At 43.3% G+C, this 17,150-nt stretch overlaps 1 protein-coding gene across 6 annotated transcripts in view; it reads left to right on the top strand.

Annotated features, from left to right (window-relative positions):
- LOC116945424 (SH3 and multiple ankyrin repeat domains protein 2-like) overlaps window positions 1-17,150 on the top strand; it is a 661,289-nt gene that overhangs the window by 523,304 nt on the left and 120,835 nt on the right. The gene's annotated exons all lie outside the window — the stretch shown is intronic.

The raw sequence follows: 17,150 nt of genomic DNA, 5'->3' as shown, positions 1-17,150 counted from the left end.
GAATGCCTGGAATGTTTCAAGTGACCTTTTATAATTAATGGAAATTATCCACGACTGCATTTAAATACTTATTAAGAAGCGGCGGCGGCGGCGGGGAGGGGGGGGGTTGCCCGTGTTGCCCAGCCCCGCATGTCCTGAGATTAAAATCGGAGCTGAAATTGGATACATTTGACATTACCTCGGACTCCCGTTGTTAGAACGTTAATTGACGAATGTTGCAAGACGCGCGGAATAACCACGGTTTTAAATAAGGATGACAAACGCTCATTTGAAGCAGGGAGGCACTTTGACTTGAAGCGATCCGATTGCTAGATTGCCAGAAAATGAGGAGCGTGAGCATTCGCCGCATTGTTAAGCCAAGGAAACACAATGGGATGCACTATTGTCAAGGTGCCTATTGTTTAAAATCGTGCTATTGTTGCCAGGATGGATACAAATGTCAGAGGACATGTTATTCACATGATACCAGTGTGGAGCAGTGGCGCCATGGTTAGTGCACTCCCCTGCGAATCCGGTGACCTGGGTTCGATTCCCGGCCATGGCTAACATGGCACAGGCTATCTCTTGCTTCCCCCCAATTATTTATGTGTTTCCTCCAGGTTGTGTCCTTTCTTCCCATATTTTAAAACTAAAAAAGCAACGTGACTGGTATTGGCTAAACATATACGACGTGCCAAGTCTCTCTGTAGAATAACCACTGTTGTAAACTCTTACTAAATCCTGCTTAGTTTATTGACCCCCCGATGGAGTTGATTGTGAGCTGAGTAAACCGCTGAGTGGGATTTGAACTTACAGCATTAAGCCTTCTGATTGAGTCGATCTTTCCACCTCTCAGCACCATCAGCCAATATATAATACCTATTATTATGGCAGTGTCCCGGATTTACCCAGGAAAGCCTTGATGAGCCTCTAGACTATTTTTCTGGAAGGTTCCACAATGGGTTGCGTTACCAATTCCAATGTTGAGCATTTGTTGGAATCTGTATGTAACGTAGAAGCAGAGAATTGCATTAAAGTACTTAATTTGAGGTAGCTGGGTGGAATAGTGATCAAAGAATTGAGTCGGCTTTGCCAATGTACAGTATGTATGTTGAACTTCTTTTGCACCGTATTCAGTGAACCGTGATAATCGGAGGTGCTTAGCATCATTGGTTCTCATCTATTATTGTTTTTTTTTGCTGTGGCTTAACAATTTCAGCTGGAAAGTGCCACATATCTTACTGTTGTTGAGGATTACAAAAAAAGGCAAATCTAAGGATTTTTTTTGGGTGAAGTTTCTCTTGAAAGAATCTCTTCCCGCTGACGTTCTCGGACATGCGCTGGGGTGGTCACACTCTGGTCTGCAAAGACTTTACGAATTGATTCTTCATCGCATGACATGGTGTCAATATCACAATTGGAATAAATGGAGAGGGGGCGGGAGGGGGGAGAAAGAGACCGCTGCCCCGGAAAAAAATGTTGTTCTTAAATCACCGGCTTTTGCCTGTACAAGAAAATCCAAAGATGGCCATCCGATCAATCAAGGAAACCTCTTTTCCGATTCCATAATGAGTCTCTTTTGGGTTATGTCGTGGAGGTATTTAGTCAATAAAAAGCAAAAAAAAATCCCTTGCTTTTCAAAATCCCGGCGAATCAATGTTCACGTGATAACTTGATTTGATTGGCTCTGTTGGGTGGTGAAGGGTTACAGGTAAAATAAATTGACATACCTACACAATGATCGAAACCAAAAATAAACCAATTATGAATTATAGTGGTCGTAAGAGCTTATGCATGTCAAAGTAAGGCTCTATTCCATTTGGCTCACACGCTTTTGCCCACATCCATGCATTAAGAAGCACATGCACCAATAATAACATTAATGTGCAACGGTTTTTATTTATGAATATGATAAATTGTTATTTAGCGCGGCAAGTTATATAAACCATCGGTTGACGGTGTGTCGTATTGTTTGTAAAAACGTGAAATGTCCTCGAATGGCTGGAAGGATGGACACGCACACTGCTTACCAGGCATAGCAATAAGTAGTGCCCTAAATCTAAGTTAACAGTTTTGTATCTGTATTGCCCATTATTTCGATGGTGTAATCAATAAATGCATGGAAAACCCGATTTACAAGTAAAGGCAATACAGTACTGTACTTGGACTTAGCAATGACAAAATATTTTACATATTCAGCAGCCAATAGTAGCACAGGTAGTGATCATGTTGCACAAATTCAGCAGCCAATAGGAACACGGGTGGTGCTCATGGTAAATATTCAATAGCCAATAGAAACACAGGTAGTGCTCATATTGTACATATTCAGCAGCTAATAAGACAACGAATAGTGTTCATCTCTGTTGATATCCCTGAGCCACAGATGCAATTTCCACTTTCGCATGGTTAGGACCAGTCTATCCAACTACTTCCACTAACACTCTGAAAAAGGTATTCTGTAAAATCTTGTTTAAAAAATGCAAAGCATTATATACAGTGAGGAAAAAAAATATTTGATCCCCTGCTGATTTTGTACGTTTGCCCACTGACAAAGAAATGATTAGTCTATAATTTTAATGGTAGGTTTATTTGAACAGTGAGAGACAGAATAACAACAAAAACATCCAGAAAAACGCATGTCAAAAATGTTATGAATTGATTTGCATTTTAATGAAGGAAATAAGTATTTGACCCCTCTGCAAAACATGACTTAGTACTTGGTGGCAAAACCCTTGTTGGCAATCACAGAGGTCAGATGTTTCTTGTAGTTGTCCACCAGGTTTGCACACATCTCAGGAGGGATTTTGTCCCACTCCCATGTGCAGATCTTCTCCATGCCATTAAGGTTTCGAGGCTGACGTTTGGCAACTCGAACCTTCAGCTCCCTCCGCAGATTTTCTATGGGATTAAGGTCTGGAGACTGGCTAGGTCACTCCAGGACCTTAATGTGCTTCTTCTTGAGCCACTCCTTTATTCCCTTGGCCGTGTGTTTTGGGTCATTGTCATACTGGAATACCCATCCACGACCCATTTTTAATGCCCTGGCTGAGGGAAGGAGGTTCTCACCCAAGATTTGACGGTACATGGCCCGTCCATCGTCCCTTTGATGCGGTGAAGTTGTCCTGCCCCCTTAGCAGAAAAACACCCCCAAAGCATGTTTTCACCTCCATGTTTGACGGTGGGGATGGTGTTCTTGGGGTCATAGGCAGCATTCCTCCTCCTCCAAACACGGCGAGTGGAGTTGATGCCAAAGAGCTCCATTTTGGTCTCATCTGACCACAACCCTATCACCCAGTTGTCCTTTGAATCATTCAGATGTTCATTGGCAAACTTCAGACGGGCATGTATATGTGCTTTCTTGAGCAGGGGGACCTTGCGGGTGCTGCAGGATTTCAGTCCTTCACGGCGTAGTGTGTTACCAATTGTTTTCTTGGTGACTATGGTCCCAGCTGCCTTGAGATCATTGACAAGATCCTCCCGTGTAATTCTGGGCTGATTCCTCACCGTTCTTATGATTATTGCAACTCCATGAGGTGAGATCTTGCATGGAGCCCCAGGCCGAGGGAGATTGACATTTCTTTTGTGTTTCTTCCATTTGCGAATAATCGCACCAACTGTTGTCACCTTCTCACCAAGCTGCTTGGCAATGGTCTTGTAGCCCATTTCAGCCTTGTGTAGGTCTACAATCTTGTCCCTGACATCCTTAGAGAGCTCTTTGGTCTTGGCCATGGTGTTGAGTTTGGAATCTGATTGATTGATTGCTTCTGTGGACAGGTGTCTTTTATACAGGTAACAAGCTGAGATTAGGAGCACTCCTTTTAAGAGTGTGCTCCTAATCTCAGCTCGTTACCTGTTTAAAAGACACCTGGGAGCCAGAAATCTTTCTGATTGAGAGGGGGTCAAATACTTATTTCCCTCATTAAAATGCAAATCAATTTATAACATTTTTGACATGCGTTTTTTCTGGATTTTGTTGTTGTTATTCTGTCTCTCACTGTTCAAATAAACCTACCATTAAAATTATAGACTAATCATTTCTTTGTCAGTGGGCAAACGTACAAAATCAGCAGGGGATCAAATATTTTTTTTCCCTCACTGTGTGTGTGTACAGAATCACTTGGCATTTCTGAGGCACTAGAACAGCTTTTGTAAATACACAGCAACACTAGCACAATTCAACGCTGCTGTTGCTTAGGCATGGATGTAATATATCGTGGGTTTTGATATATCGCCTGCAGCTGTGACCCAGCACTACCAACTGTCTTGGGTGGTAATGATCATGTCAGTCATAAATACGTAGCAGGCCATTGTGTTGCTTATTATATTTTGAAAGCATGTTTTAATAAAAAAAAATCTTAAATACAGCATGTGCCTTTGCAAAATAGACACTATAATATCTTTTGATTTAAAGCTTTCGTGACTGCCTGCAGAGATTCATATTCTTGGTTCTTTCGGTAAAGTCACGTAGAAGGGAAACAATAAAATAATAAAAATGTAAAACAATAAAATTATCACGACGTTTCGACTACAACACAAGCAATCATCAATTTTCTTGCTGTGGTTTTCACACCTGATGACGATTGCTTGTGTTGCAGTCGAAACGTCGTGATTATTTTTATTGTTTTATATTTGTATTATTTTATTGTTTCCCTTCTACGTGACTTTACCGAAAGAACCTAGAATACTATAATATCTGTTCACATTTGATGTGTATCAAATGTAAATTTAATTAAGCAAAGAAAGAAGTCACACATTATCAACCACCCGAAAAAATATTATTTTATTCATCAAAAAAGGTAATATGTTTAATTGAATAAACTGAACACTTTCTATTGACTTAAAATCAAGACCCTCATTTTATTGGGGCAGTTATTACTTGTCTTCTCATTCATTTCATAACCTGGTCCCTGTCATGCGAATGTGAAATTTATGCCACTAGCCCAGGGTTTCCCAAAGGAGATGAGCAACCGCTCCAATGCGTTTTTAAGCATCAACACTTTAACTTTTCCCAATTTGCAATTGAGCGATTTTCACTTTTACATCAGCCTCATGGTGCAAATAACGGGTTTTGAGGGTCTTCAGCATCTGCTTTACAGCAGATGGAATATATTCTTGGGCAGCTTGTCGGAAATGAATCGTTGGCCTCATGCAAGCTGGCTAAGTGGTTCGTTGACTTATGATATATCAAACAACACGAAACAGTACCATCATTAATAACATCAACACTTTTAGCAGAATAGTGCCACCTTGGACGGTGCTGGCTGTGCATGTGGCCTGTAATACAGCACCGTGGGGGTTGGTGGATCACCCGACAAATGACAACGTTTTGCAAGACTCCACTTCCCGTGGGAATCGAGATGCAATACCCTGGCTTACCAGCAGAATGCAGTACAGCAACGTGTGGACTGACCTAATGTGTCCCTTTTGTATGGGATAGAGAGATGATGATTTGAAGCTTTCGTGACTGCAGGAATCCATACTCTTTGGTTCTTTCGGTAAAGTCACGTAGGTAGAAAATAAAATAAAACAAAAATAATATTTTTGATTTAAAGTTTTCGTGACTGCAGGGATTCATATTCTTGGTTCTTTCGGTAAAGTCACCACGTAGAAGGGAAACAATAAAATAATAAAACAATAAAATTATCACGACGTTTCGACTGCAACACAAGCAATCACCATCAGGTGTGACAACCACAGCAAGAAATTTTGAAAAAAGTGGCGGTTTTTTTTAACGTTATCACCGCAGAGAGCGATTTGGCAGTTATTCAGGTGGACGAGTCCATCTATGTTCAGAAAAGAGGAGGGGGGAGACGAAAATAATGGATGCGGTCTGAAAGCCACTGTAAGCGTGTACAATCAATTAAGACCCGAAATGGTTTATCAAATCCTTCCAATGATTGCTAAGCCAGAATCCATCTTCTCGGTTGAAATTGTCTCTGTGTTTGTATATGTGGATAGCCTCATCTGGCTACCATGAGAGATTCGTTCACCTGAGGATGATTGCTTGTGTTGCAGTCGAAACGTCGTGAGAGTTTTATTTTTTTATTTTATTTTATTGTTTCCCTTCTACGTGACTTTACCGAAAGAACCAAGAATATAAAAATAATAATATATCGCGACGTTTTGATAGCAACACAAGTGGTCGTCCTCAGGTGGAATAAATAATAATCCAGCAGTGGAACTACTGAACCAGCGAGAGAGCTGTTACAACAAGAGGTTATATATGTGGCGATGGGCAAGCAAGCGGGGTCTGAGCTGGAAAGGAATTCCATCCCCGGACGCAAGCACGTCAGTTGTGTTAATGGGGGAGATTAGGGAGAGAGAGATTAGGGAGAGAGATTAGCATGAAATGAGCTTCCATCGCCGCATAAGAGTATCGTCCCCGCATCTGCGCACAACAGCAGTGTTAATGGGAGATTAGCACTATGTTGATGGGAGAGATTAGACAGAGAGATTAGGGGGATTAGCAAGTTAATGTCATGTCTATGTGTAACACAAGCTGCGGCGCTGACAACTGCGCTTTGAGAGGCAAGCGCGTCCACGCAAGAGAACCACCGCCACGGTGGTCACGCCAGTGAGACACACAGCCCATCACACAGCCCATCACACAGCCGGAACCATCGATACATCGAGGCTAAGGGAGCAGATGTGGCCATGTTAGTGAGACCCCAGCCCGTTAATGCAGAGACACCTAACAGGGCAATGCAACTCAGAGAGTCGGAGATAACAGCCAAACGGCAGGAAGGATGGAAGCACCACAGCAAGTTACGACTTTGCTTGGTTAATAACGTCCTTCCAATGATTGAGTTGATGGTAGAAACGATGTCATCACTAATTCGACTTCTGTAATCGAACCGACCAAGCAGCTCTCTCTAAAACATTCGGCTGCTAGACCACCCAGATTTTATGGTCTTCCAAAAATCCATAAAGAAGGTACTCCACTCCGTCCCATCGTTTCTACCATTAACTCATCCACCTACAAACTGGACCGATTTCTGTCTGAGACCCTGCTTCCATTCACGGGCAAGTTCACCTCAGCTGTACTTAACTCAGCTCACTTGGTTTCTCTAATCAAGAACATTTCACTGTCTCCAGATGATTTGTTCACTAAGGTACACCATAGCAATCATTGAAGACTTGGTCCAACAGGGACTGAATCCTGATGTACCAACTTTGGTAAGGCACTACCTTACCCACACTTACTTCATCTGGAATGGTACATTCTACAAACAAAATGAAGGTACCCCTATGGGTTTTCCCTTATCACCAGTGGTAGCGAATGTTTTCATGGAGAAAGTTGAAACAGATGGCATCCTGACATCCACTCTACGTCCTTCCCTGTGGAAGAGATATGTAGATGATACTTTCGTCATCTGGCCACATGGCCAGCCAGCACTGAACCAGTTTTTCAACCACGTCAATTCCATAGACCCATCCGTCAAATTCACCATGGAAGTGGAACATGATGGCAAGCTACCATTCCTGGATGTTTTGATTTAGAAGAGGCCTGATAGCTTGTTGGGACATGCCGTCCACCGGAAAGCCACCCACACGGATTCCTATCTAAAGCCTGACTCCCACCACCATCCGGCCCAGAATAACTCCCTCATCAAAACACTACACCACAGGGCCCTCTGTATCTCCGACTAACACCACCTTGCCAGTGAACTGGAGCACATACACCAAGCCCTCAAGATGAATGGATACTCAGCCTGCACAATCCGCAAAGCCGTAGCCCCAACCATGGGAAGACAACCATCTGAGGATCCAATCAAAACCATCACCTTGCCATACATAGCAGGTGTTACCAAAAAGATTTCCAAAATTTTAAACAAACACAAGATCCAGGTCCGATTCAATGCAGTACACAAAATCCGTGATTTGATCCCATCTGTGAAGGATGTCATTCCTGACATGCAATATCCTGGTGTCTATAAACTAAGTTGTGTCTGCAGCAGCAGTTACATTGGGGAAACGAAACGACATGTCTCGGACCGTGTTCGCGAGCACAAGGCAGATTTCAAACACGGCAGAACCAACACCTCTGCAGTGACTGACCATTGTTATTAGGCAGTGGGCTCGCACGATATTGTTTTTGCGAGACCAAGGTACTCTGCAAACCTTCGGGCTACCATCAAAGATTTGTCCATGAAGCCATCCAGATACATAAACACAGAGACACTTTCAACCGAGAAGATGGGTATAAGCTGAGCAATCATTGGAAGAACGTTATTAACCAAGCAAAGTCGTAACTTTCTTTGGTGCTTCCATTCTTGCACGCGTGGGTTTTCTCTTGATGCTCCGGTTTCCTCCCACGTGTCTGAATAAATCTCAATATAGAGAGGACTGCAGAGCAATTGTTGGTGACCACTCACAGCCTGGCAGCCTTCCAGCTTGTCTGCGGATCCTCAGCGATTGTGAGATGCATCTTGCATGAGCAACGCAATATAAAATTAATCATTCGATTTTATATTGGATCAACGGTAACATCAGCAGTCGCATCAACAATAACATTAGCAGTGGAACCAACACCTGAGGCAAAGATCCACCGTGCAGCCTCAACAGACTGTTAAGGCTAAAAGTGCTGTTCATGAGCACCTATGAAGGCCGGCACGGCACACGAGGGGAAGGGTGGCCAGCAGCATGCCTAGCCGCCTTTGTCTCCCGAGTAGCGATGTTTACACACCGTGCCAGGCACTCATTTGAGGATGAGTCGACCTAGGGGAGGCCCAGGACCAGTTCAGATAATCGTAACAGGTGGTGGCCGTGAGCGGGAATCGAACTCGGGTTGCTGGATTCGTAGCGGAGCGCGCTAACCGCTACTACACAAGGAATCACCAGGAACCCCAGTAACACCAGCACTATCCACATGCACAGAGATGTAAATAAGTAACATGCTGTGTGTAATATCACGGTGTTGAAAGGTAACAACAACAACAAATTCAAGAAAGAAGTGTGATTTAGACTCAACCATGCCAGACCACGCTGTCAACACACCGGTTGCTAGAAAAAAAGTATCGTATCAATGAAATATCAAATCCAGCTTCTGGGAAAAAAACGCCTTTCAGCTGCTAATTTATGCGGCTGATGCAAGCTGCTGAAACCACCCGCTAGTTACTCTTCTTTTATTTCCAAAATGAATGTCTCGTTTCGTTTCAAGAAACGATCAGTGCATGCCGTTTCCTCAGCCTGCCCTGATTGTAAAAGTTCAACGTCTCAAATTGAGATTTGGCTGCTTGCTATCCCTTGAAGGGAATGTGCTGTGGCAGAACGCGCTCCGTGAAATGCTGCGCTCTCGAGAATGAAGGCTTGAAGAATGTAGAGGGTGACTTCAGGTTTAGAATGTGCATAGATTACGGGATGAGCAAGTGGCTTTGATTCAGGGGCGGAGCCAGGGGGGGTGACAGGGGTGACATTCTGCGTGTGAGTGTACGACACTCGGTCTGGCGGACTCCGTGCAACTGCATTGTCGGAGTGTGTCGCCAACCGATGGCGTCTAGTTCAACAGCCTGACTCTCTCTTAATCATTCTTGAAATTAAAATTTGTTGAATGTCACCCCGGCCTGAAATCCTGGCTCCGCCCCTGCTTTGATTGCTCAGGGTTTAAATCTGCCCGTAAGGTAATTTTTTTTTTGACTGCTTATACATTATTCGTTATAAGTGTGTGCATAGCAAACAGTGGGTTTTCCTTTGGAGAGACTGACCTTTTGCCCTGATAATGTGGAATTTCCTCCACTGCATCAGAGGTGCCACCCCCGTTGCTCGTTTGATCGAGGCGACAATGTGACTTGAATTAATGCAGCTTTATGTCACTGTAAATAGTCAGATGCACAGTATCATGTGTGTTTTGTGTGATATATTCATAGCTGGGATGTGTTCCTGTTTTTCTGATTAATCCATAAAAATATTAAACAGTCGGGCCTAGATACATATTTTAAGATGATCTGAAGATGCGATGACACAGGAAGTGATATCACTTGCTTTTCGTCCAAGTGTTTAAATACAGCAAAAAAATAAACGTGAGAGCCATTCAAAATGTAATAGACATCATTACAAGTATAGAACATGGAATCCGAAGCAACTTGCGTCAGCCACATAAATTAGCGGCTGAAATGCCTTTTTCACCAGAAGCTAGATTTAACAAACTAGATTCGAAGCTTTCGTGACTGCAGGGATTACTCTTTGGTTCTTTCGGTGAAGTCACGTAGAAAGAAAACAAATTAAACAATAATATTGTTATTTAGCATTAACATTTATTTTATTTAACATTTCTTTCATAGAACAAATTTAAGCATCAGATATCTGAAAAAATGAATAAAAAATGAACCAATAATGTAAACATGTACAGGCATACCCACAATACATGCATGTTCCTCAATACTTAAGTAGTACGTCAACATGTACACTCATACGGACGAACGCGTACACGTAACTTCGCCCAAACACCTTCAGAATTTTTGCTATTACGGCAGATCACTTTAAATTGGGGACCTAATGTATGTTGTACGCTGGGGTGGTGGTGGTGGTGACGTTGCGATAATCGCATCATCTTGTGACCGCTGGCATTCGAGGACAAACGACGCAATCGGTTCGTCGACTGGTTAGTATCTGATTGGTGGCTGGTTGGTGGCTGGTTGGTGGTGGGTTGGTGGCTGGTTGGTGGCTGCTTGGTGGCGGGTTGGTGGTGAGTTGGTGGCTGATTGGTGGCTGGTTGGTGGCTGGTTAGTGGCTGGTTGGTGGTGGGTTGGTGGTGAGTTGGTGGCTGATTGGTGGCTGGTTAGTGGCTGGTTGGTGGCTGGTTGGTGGTGGGTTGGTGGCTGGTTGGTAGCTGGTTGATGGTGGGTTGGTGGCTGGTTGGTGGCTGGTTGGTAGCTGGTTTGGTGGTGAGTTGGTGGCTGGTTGGTGGCTAGTTGGTGGCTGGTTGGTGGCTAGTTGGTGGTGGGTTGGTGGCTGGTTGGTAGCTGATTAGTGGCTGGTTGGTGGTGGGTTGGTGGCTAGTTGGTGGTGGGTTGGTGGCTGGTTGGTGGCTGGTTGGTGGCTGGTTGGTGGCTTGTTGGTGGCTGGTTGGTGGCTGCCTCCGCGTCAATGAGGCAGCTGTGCCTGAGGAGCGCCCTGTCTTTTGCCACCTGTATAGGTGAGCCTGTCGGGGACACTGAAGCCACGGGCGTCTTTGCTGCAACTGAGGCGGTGGCGTTTGGCTCGGGAAGCTTCTGTAATTTCCGAGAGCCAAAGAAAATTTCACCTCCATCTCCCCGGTTACACCTCCCACGATCCCAGGAGTTGTCGCAATTCAAAATAGTTTTTTATTCTCATTGTCGTCTGTTTATGTTTCTACTGTTTCCTATTAATTGTCTTTTTCATGCACTTGAATTTACTCCATTAGCCTGAATATATTTCGCAAGCCTACATTTTGTCTGAATCGTATTATGTAAATAATATTAATTGAAATAATCAGTTTATAGCTTGGTCAAGCATTGAATTGGCACCTCCAATTAGCTCGGTTGGCTACGTACGCACGGCTTGTGCTGATACAATTCCTTCATTGCCATGCAAATTGTAACACTGAAGAAGTAGTCATTAATAGCACAGCAGTGCCAAAATAAATTATCATCTTGACCAGCCAAGATCAATCCACTTCTGGATGAAGGCCCCCCAATTTCACCGCCATCTGTCATGATCTGCGATGAAGTAACCCACCTACACCTGCACACGAGCTGAGTTAAAGGAGAAACGCAGAGAACTCGTTACAACAAAATTAAATCATTCGAATTTTAAAGTCAGTCCTTACACACTGGCGGATTAAAAGTGACCCCGAAATAGCCCCGCATATGTCACACACTGACACTGAATTCAGAATAGCTTTTACAAAGACTTGTATTGATCCAAAGGTCAGCCAATCAGGACGTTCTGACGCCAGTGAGTCCAGTTGCTGTTTCAGGAGATATTAATGATTGCACTGTGTAGCTTGCAAAACGAGAAAAGGAAGGGATATTTAAACAAATGTCCCTGAAAAGGAAATATATACATTTGGCAGAGAGATTTGTATACTTATATATTTCGATATTATTTATTATTTTATTTACCCAGGAGAAAGAAACCTCACGGAATTGAAATATTCATTTCACAGATGGTTCTGCTTTGGAATGTTTGACCAGTTCCTTTTTGGGTAATGTTTGTTCCGTGGAAAAAAAAAGAGTGCTCAGAGAAGGCACTCAAGTTAGAGGATAGCGTATATTGCAAATCTACTTGCTCTACTTCTTCATTGTAATCACATCTTGGCCTGGCTAGTTGGTGTCACACTAGGTGCTGTCATCTTTATAGGATCCCTGGGTTTTGCGTGCATGACTACCAAAGGACGTAAGTTGCGATAATATACATTTTTTGGTGATAACTGCATTGGCATTGGTACACAAGAGCATAACAAATATAACAGCAAATTCTAGATTTAAAGCATTCGTGACTGCTAGGCTCCATACTCTTTGGTTCTATTGGATAAAGTCACGTAGGTGAAAATAAAATAACAAAAAATCACGACGTTTCGGCCACAACACAAGCGGCCTTCATCAGGTGAAGGGACGAGACTGTCTGGAGGACAGCGCTGGAGTGGAAGAAGCCACGCTTAGATCACGACCTTTAAGCTGTGTGAGAAGAAAAAGACCACGCGCCTTGACAAAGGAATTAGCATATAATTTAGCATTGAAATGGCTCATTGAAATAGCTAAGTTAAAGTATACACATCCGCAGAGGTACCCCTTGACAAAGGAATTAGCATCGAATTTAGCATTGAAATAGCTGAGTGATTAGCTTGTAACTGGTCACAGAAATAGCTATGTTAAAGTTAGAGCATATACATTCACCAAGGCACCTAGTACTCATCAAACAGGAGAATTTAGCGAAACAACCACGCTCAGACATCGGACCTGTGTGCGAGCAAACAAGGTGTTCTGACAAAGAAATTAGCATAAAAATTAGCATTTGATTGGCGGATTTGAGGAAAGAGGTGGTGTATGTGCCGGTGGACTCGCAGTTTGGCGCGGGGGGGGAAGGGGGGAGGGGGGAGTTTACCTATTGATGGTGTGAAAAGGGAATTTATAAGAGCTGCGAAAGTTTGGGGTACCACTACTTGAAAAATATACTGTACCATTGAAATTAGTTTAATGTTTAGTTCGATTTAGAACGTCTTTCCAATGGTTGCTTAATTTGAAACCATCCTCTCGGTTGAAATTGTGTCTGTGTTTGTAGATCTGAATTGCTTCATGAACAAATCTCTGATAAAAGCCCGTGGGTTTGCAAAGAACCTTGGTATCGGAGAAAATTATATCGTGATCCCCCACAGCGTTGTAACAGTGATCAGCCACGGCAGAAGAATTCGTTTTGCCGTGTTTCAAATCTGATTTGTGCTCGCGAATTCGGTCAGAGACATGTCGCTTTGTCTCACCGATGTAGCAATCACCGCAGGTACAACTCAATTTGTAAACCCCGGGGTACTGTAAATCAGGAATGACATCCTTCACGGATGGGATCAGATCACGAATTTTGTGTACTGTATTGAACCGGACCTGGAACTTGTGTTTGTTTAGAATTTTGGAAATCTTTTTAGTAACGCCTGCTATATATGGAAGTGTGATGGTTTTGACTGGAGTATCAAGTGGTTGTTTCTGTATGGAGGGAGAGATAGCTTGGCAGATGGTATGGTCAGAGTAACCATTCCTTTTGAGGGCCAGGTGTACATGTTTTAATTCACTGGTCAGGTGGTGTTGATCCGAAATGCAATGAGCCCTATGGTATAAAGTTTTGATGAGATAATTATTTTGGGCTGGGTGGTGGTGGGAATCAGGTTTCAAGTAGGAATCTGTGTGGGTGGGTTTCCTGTAGACAGAATGCCCCAATGAGCCATCAGGTCTCCTCTCAAACAGAACATCTAAGAATGGTAGCTTGCCATCTTTCTCCACTTCCATGGTGAATTTGATGGCGGGATGTCTGGAATTGATGTGGTGTAGGAAAATGTTCAGAGCTGGGAGGCCATGTGGCCAAATGACGAAAGTGTCATCCACATATCTCTTCCACAGGGAAGGTCTGAGGGTGGAAGTCTGGATGGCGTCTGATTCAAATTTCTCCATGAAAATATTGGCTATCACTGGTGATAAGGGGGATCCCATGGGGGTACCCTCATTTTGTTTGTAGAAGGAGCCATTCCAAGTAAAGTAGGTATTGTTGAGGCAGTGCCTAACCAGTGCAGGTGTGTCGGGGTCTAGTCCATGTTGGACCAAATTTTCAATTATTTCAATGGTATCAGGTACTGGGACCTTGGTGAACAAAGAGACCACATCGAAGCTGACAAGGATATCGTCAGGGGACAGTACAACGTCTTTGACCATAGAGACCAATTGGGCTGAGTTGAGTACTGCTGAGGCAGTCTTGCCAGTGAAAGGCAGCAAGGTATCTGACAGAAAACGGGCTAGTCTATAGGTAGGGGAGTTGATCGTGGATACGATGGGTCGAAGTGGGGTGCCTTCTTTATGAATATTGGGAAGACCATAGAATCTAGGGGTCTTGCAGCAGGTTTTAGGGAGGGACGTTTAGTTTGGTCGATTAGGGAGGTCGAACTTGTGATGATCTTGTTGGTTTTTATCGCTAGGCTATTAGTAGGGTCATTTTTTTATTTTTGAGTAACTTCCATCGTTGAGTAGATTCTGGATTTTGTTGTATGAATCTTTATCCATAATAACAGTAGCGTTGCCTTTATCGGCTGAGAGGATGACTATATCACTTCTGTTTTTTTAAATTCGCGAGTTCAGAGCGTTAATTTTTTCTGATGTTACTAATGGGTTTCTTAGCATTCTTAAGAATAGTGGCTATTTCAGCTCTCGCAACGTCTGCTTGGATGTGTCCTACGCCTTTGAGGGCTACATCGACCTGAGAGATGATATCATCTATTGGTATGTGTTTTGGGGTGACAGCAAAATTTAGTCCCCTAGCCAGTACTGTTTTCAGATTGTCCGAAATCGGGGTGCTACTCTGATTAATGACGATTTTGTTAACATCTAGTTTTGTTATATGTGGAACTGGGTTCTTCTTTGATAGGTGGTTGAATTTAGAAATCAGGTTAGCTTTACATTTGACTGACAGTGACTCAGCAGAAGAAGCAGTCATGTTGTCTACGTGATTCCAATCAGAAGGTGACATTTTTGTGTTAACATTAAATGAGCTTGTAGGAGAGTCCTGTCATTGCAACTCCACGAGGTGAGATCTTGCATGGAGCCCCAGGCCGAGGGAGATTGACAGTTCTTTTGTGTTTCTTCCATTTGCGAATAATCGCACCAACTGTTGTCACCTTCTCACCAAGCTGCTTGGCAATGGTCTTGTAGCTCATTCCAGCCTTGTGTAGGTCTACAATCTTGTCCCTGACATCCTTGGAGAGCTCTTTGGTCTTGGCCATGGTGGAGAGTTTGGAATCTGATTGATTGCTTCTGTGGACAAGTGTCTTTTATACAGGTAACAAGTTGAGATTAGGAGCACTTCCTTTAAGAGTGTGCTCCTAATCTCAGCTTGTTAACTGTATTAAAGACACCTGGGAGCCAGAAATCTTTCTGATTATACTTATTTCTGAAATACTTATTTCCCTCATTAAAATGCAAATCAATGTATAACATTTTTGACATGCGTTTTTCTGGATTTCTTTGTTGTTCTTCTGTCTCTCACTGTTCAAATAAACCTACCATTAAAATTATAGACTGATCATTTCTTTGTCAGTGGGCAAACGTACAAAAATCAGCAGGGGATCAAATACTTTTTTTTTCCCTCACTGTAGCTGCTTTAACTTTGTGCAGAAGCAATCGGTTGTAATTCTGTTGCATGTCAAATGATTATCATTGCTTATTTGTTCAAATGAAACGTTGTGGCGGTCATAATCTCCTTTGGCAGCCCTGAGCCAGTGGTATGACAAGTTATCATGCCCTTGATAGATACCAGTCTCTCACCAGACCACGACGGCGATGGGTTCGCTACAAATCGTTACTTTTTTTCCATCAGTCCCAGAAGAACGACGGGTCGAGTCGTCACCTGACGCCTCCAGGCATCTGATAACAGCCAACGAAAAGCATCGTCTCAAATTTGAAACCCTGTTAAAAGTTAATCGGGCGCAATCGTTCCCAATAAAGGGAAACGCTCACGGTACTGGAAATTGTAAATTGTAAATATCGCGGGTTTATTCTCCAACAGCGGTGTGTGCTGACGTTCAGCAGTAACTAATTGACACGTTTTGCTGACATGACTCACCTTACTAATTGGCCGTGCCCGGTGGTCGTTGGTTAACGACACATTTATGTTTACGCGATTTATCCCAAAATAACTTTTATTGTGATTAATATTGGTCGCGAAAGCCTACGTGTTCGGTTTAACACTTAAGCTTTCGCGACCAATATTATCCATAACAGAGCTAAACATATATTTACGCGATCTAACCCAAAAAATCCTCTATTATGCCTACGTGTTCAATTGAAATTCTGGGTTGTGATTCTGGCACCCGACGGCTCACTCTTGCGATTGAACTTGCGAGCTTGTGGGACATTACCGAGCTGTTCTGGGTCTCGAACCGCCAACTCCTGGTGCGCACTCACTCAGCGGCGAGCGTGTTGACCACTCTGCTACTCAGCAGTGAAAAAGCAGCATTTTGGTAATGTCCCGCAGCTTGAGCCATCGGACAGACCGGCAAAAAATATTTTTTTATTTATTTGAAAAAAATACTCAACAACAATGTTATCGCTCCGTTCCAGCGTCGGGGGAGGGAGCACAGCTTAATGGTTCTATTAGCAAAGTGTCTGATATCTGCAGAAAATGTCCCAAAATGTTGAGTTTTCCCTGTGCGCTCTGGGATGCGGCCTCTCCGAGAGAACGAATTTGTGACAGCTTGGGGAGCGGAAAATGTGCTCAGAGAGCGGGTGGCAAGGGGCATCACGGCAGGGCTTAATTGAGGTGAATCGATGGGAAAATTGTGTCGGAGAGATGAGGATGCTGGCTGTGCTTTACCAGTTGTGAGCAAAACTTGGCACTTAAAGTGACAATTGCAAGGTTTTATATATATTCTTAAGTTTGGTCTAGGTATGCAGCGGTGTACCGTGAAAAGTTACGTGTATGCAATGGGTCTCATTTGCTCTTGCTATTGAAGTTGC

This window comes from Petromyzon marinus, chromosome 24 (genome assembly GCF_048934315.1).
Source record: "Petromyzon marinus isolate PM22_M1 ecotype Great Lakes invasive population chromosome 24, UKy_Petmar_22M1.pri1.0, whole genome shotgun sequence".
Classification (NCBI taxonomy): domain Eukaryota; kingdom Metazoa; phylum Chordata; class Hyperoartia; order Petromyzontiformes; family Petromyzontidae; genus Petromyzon; species Petromyzon marinus.
Note: the sequence above shows the minus strand (reverse complement) of the source record. Positions and strands in the feature narration are given on the sequence as shown.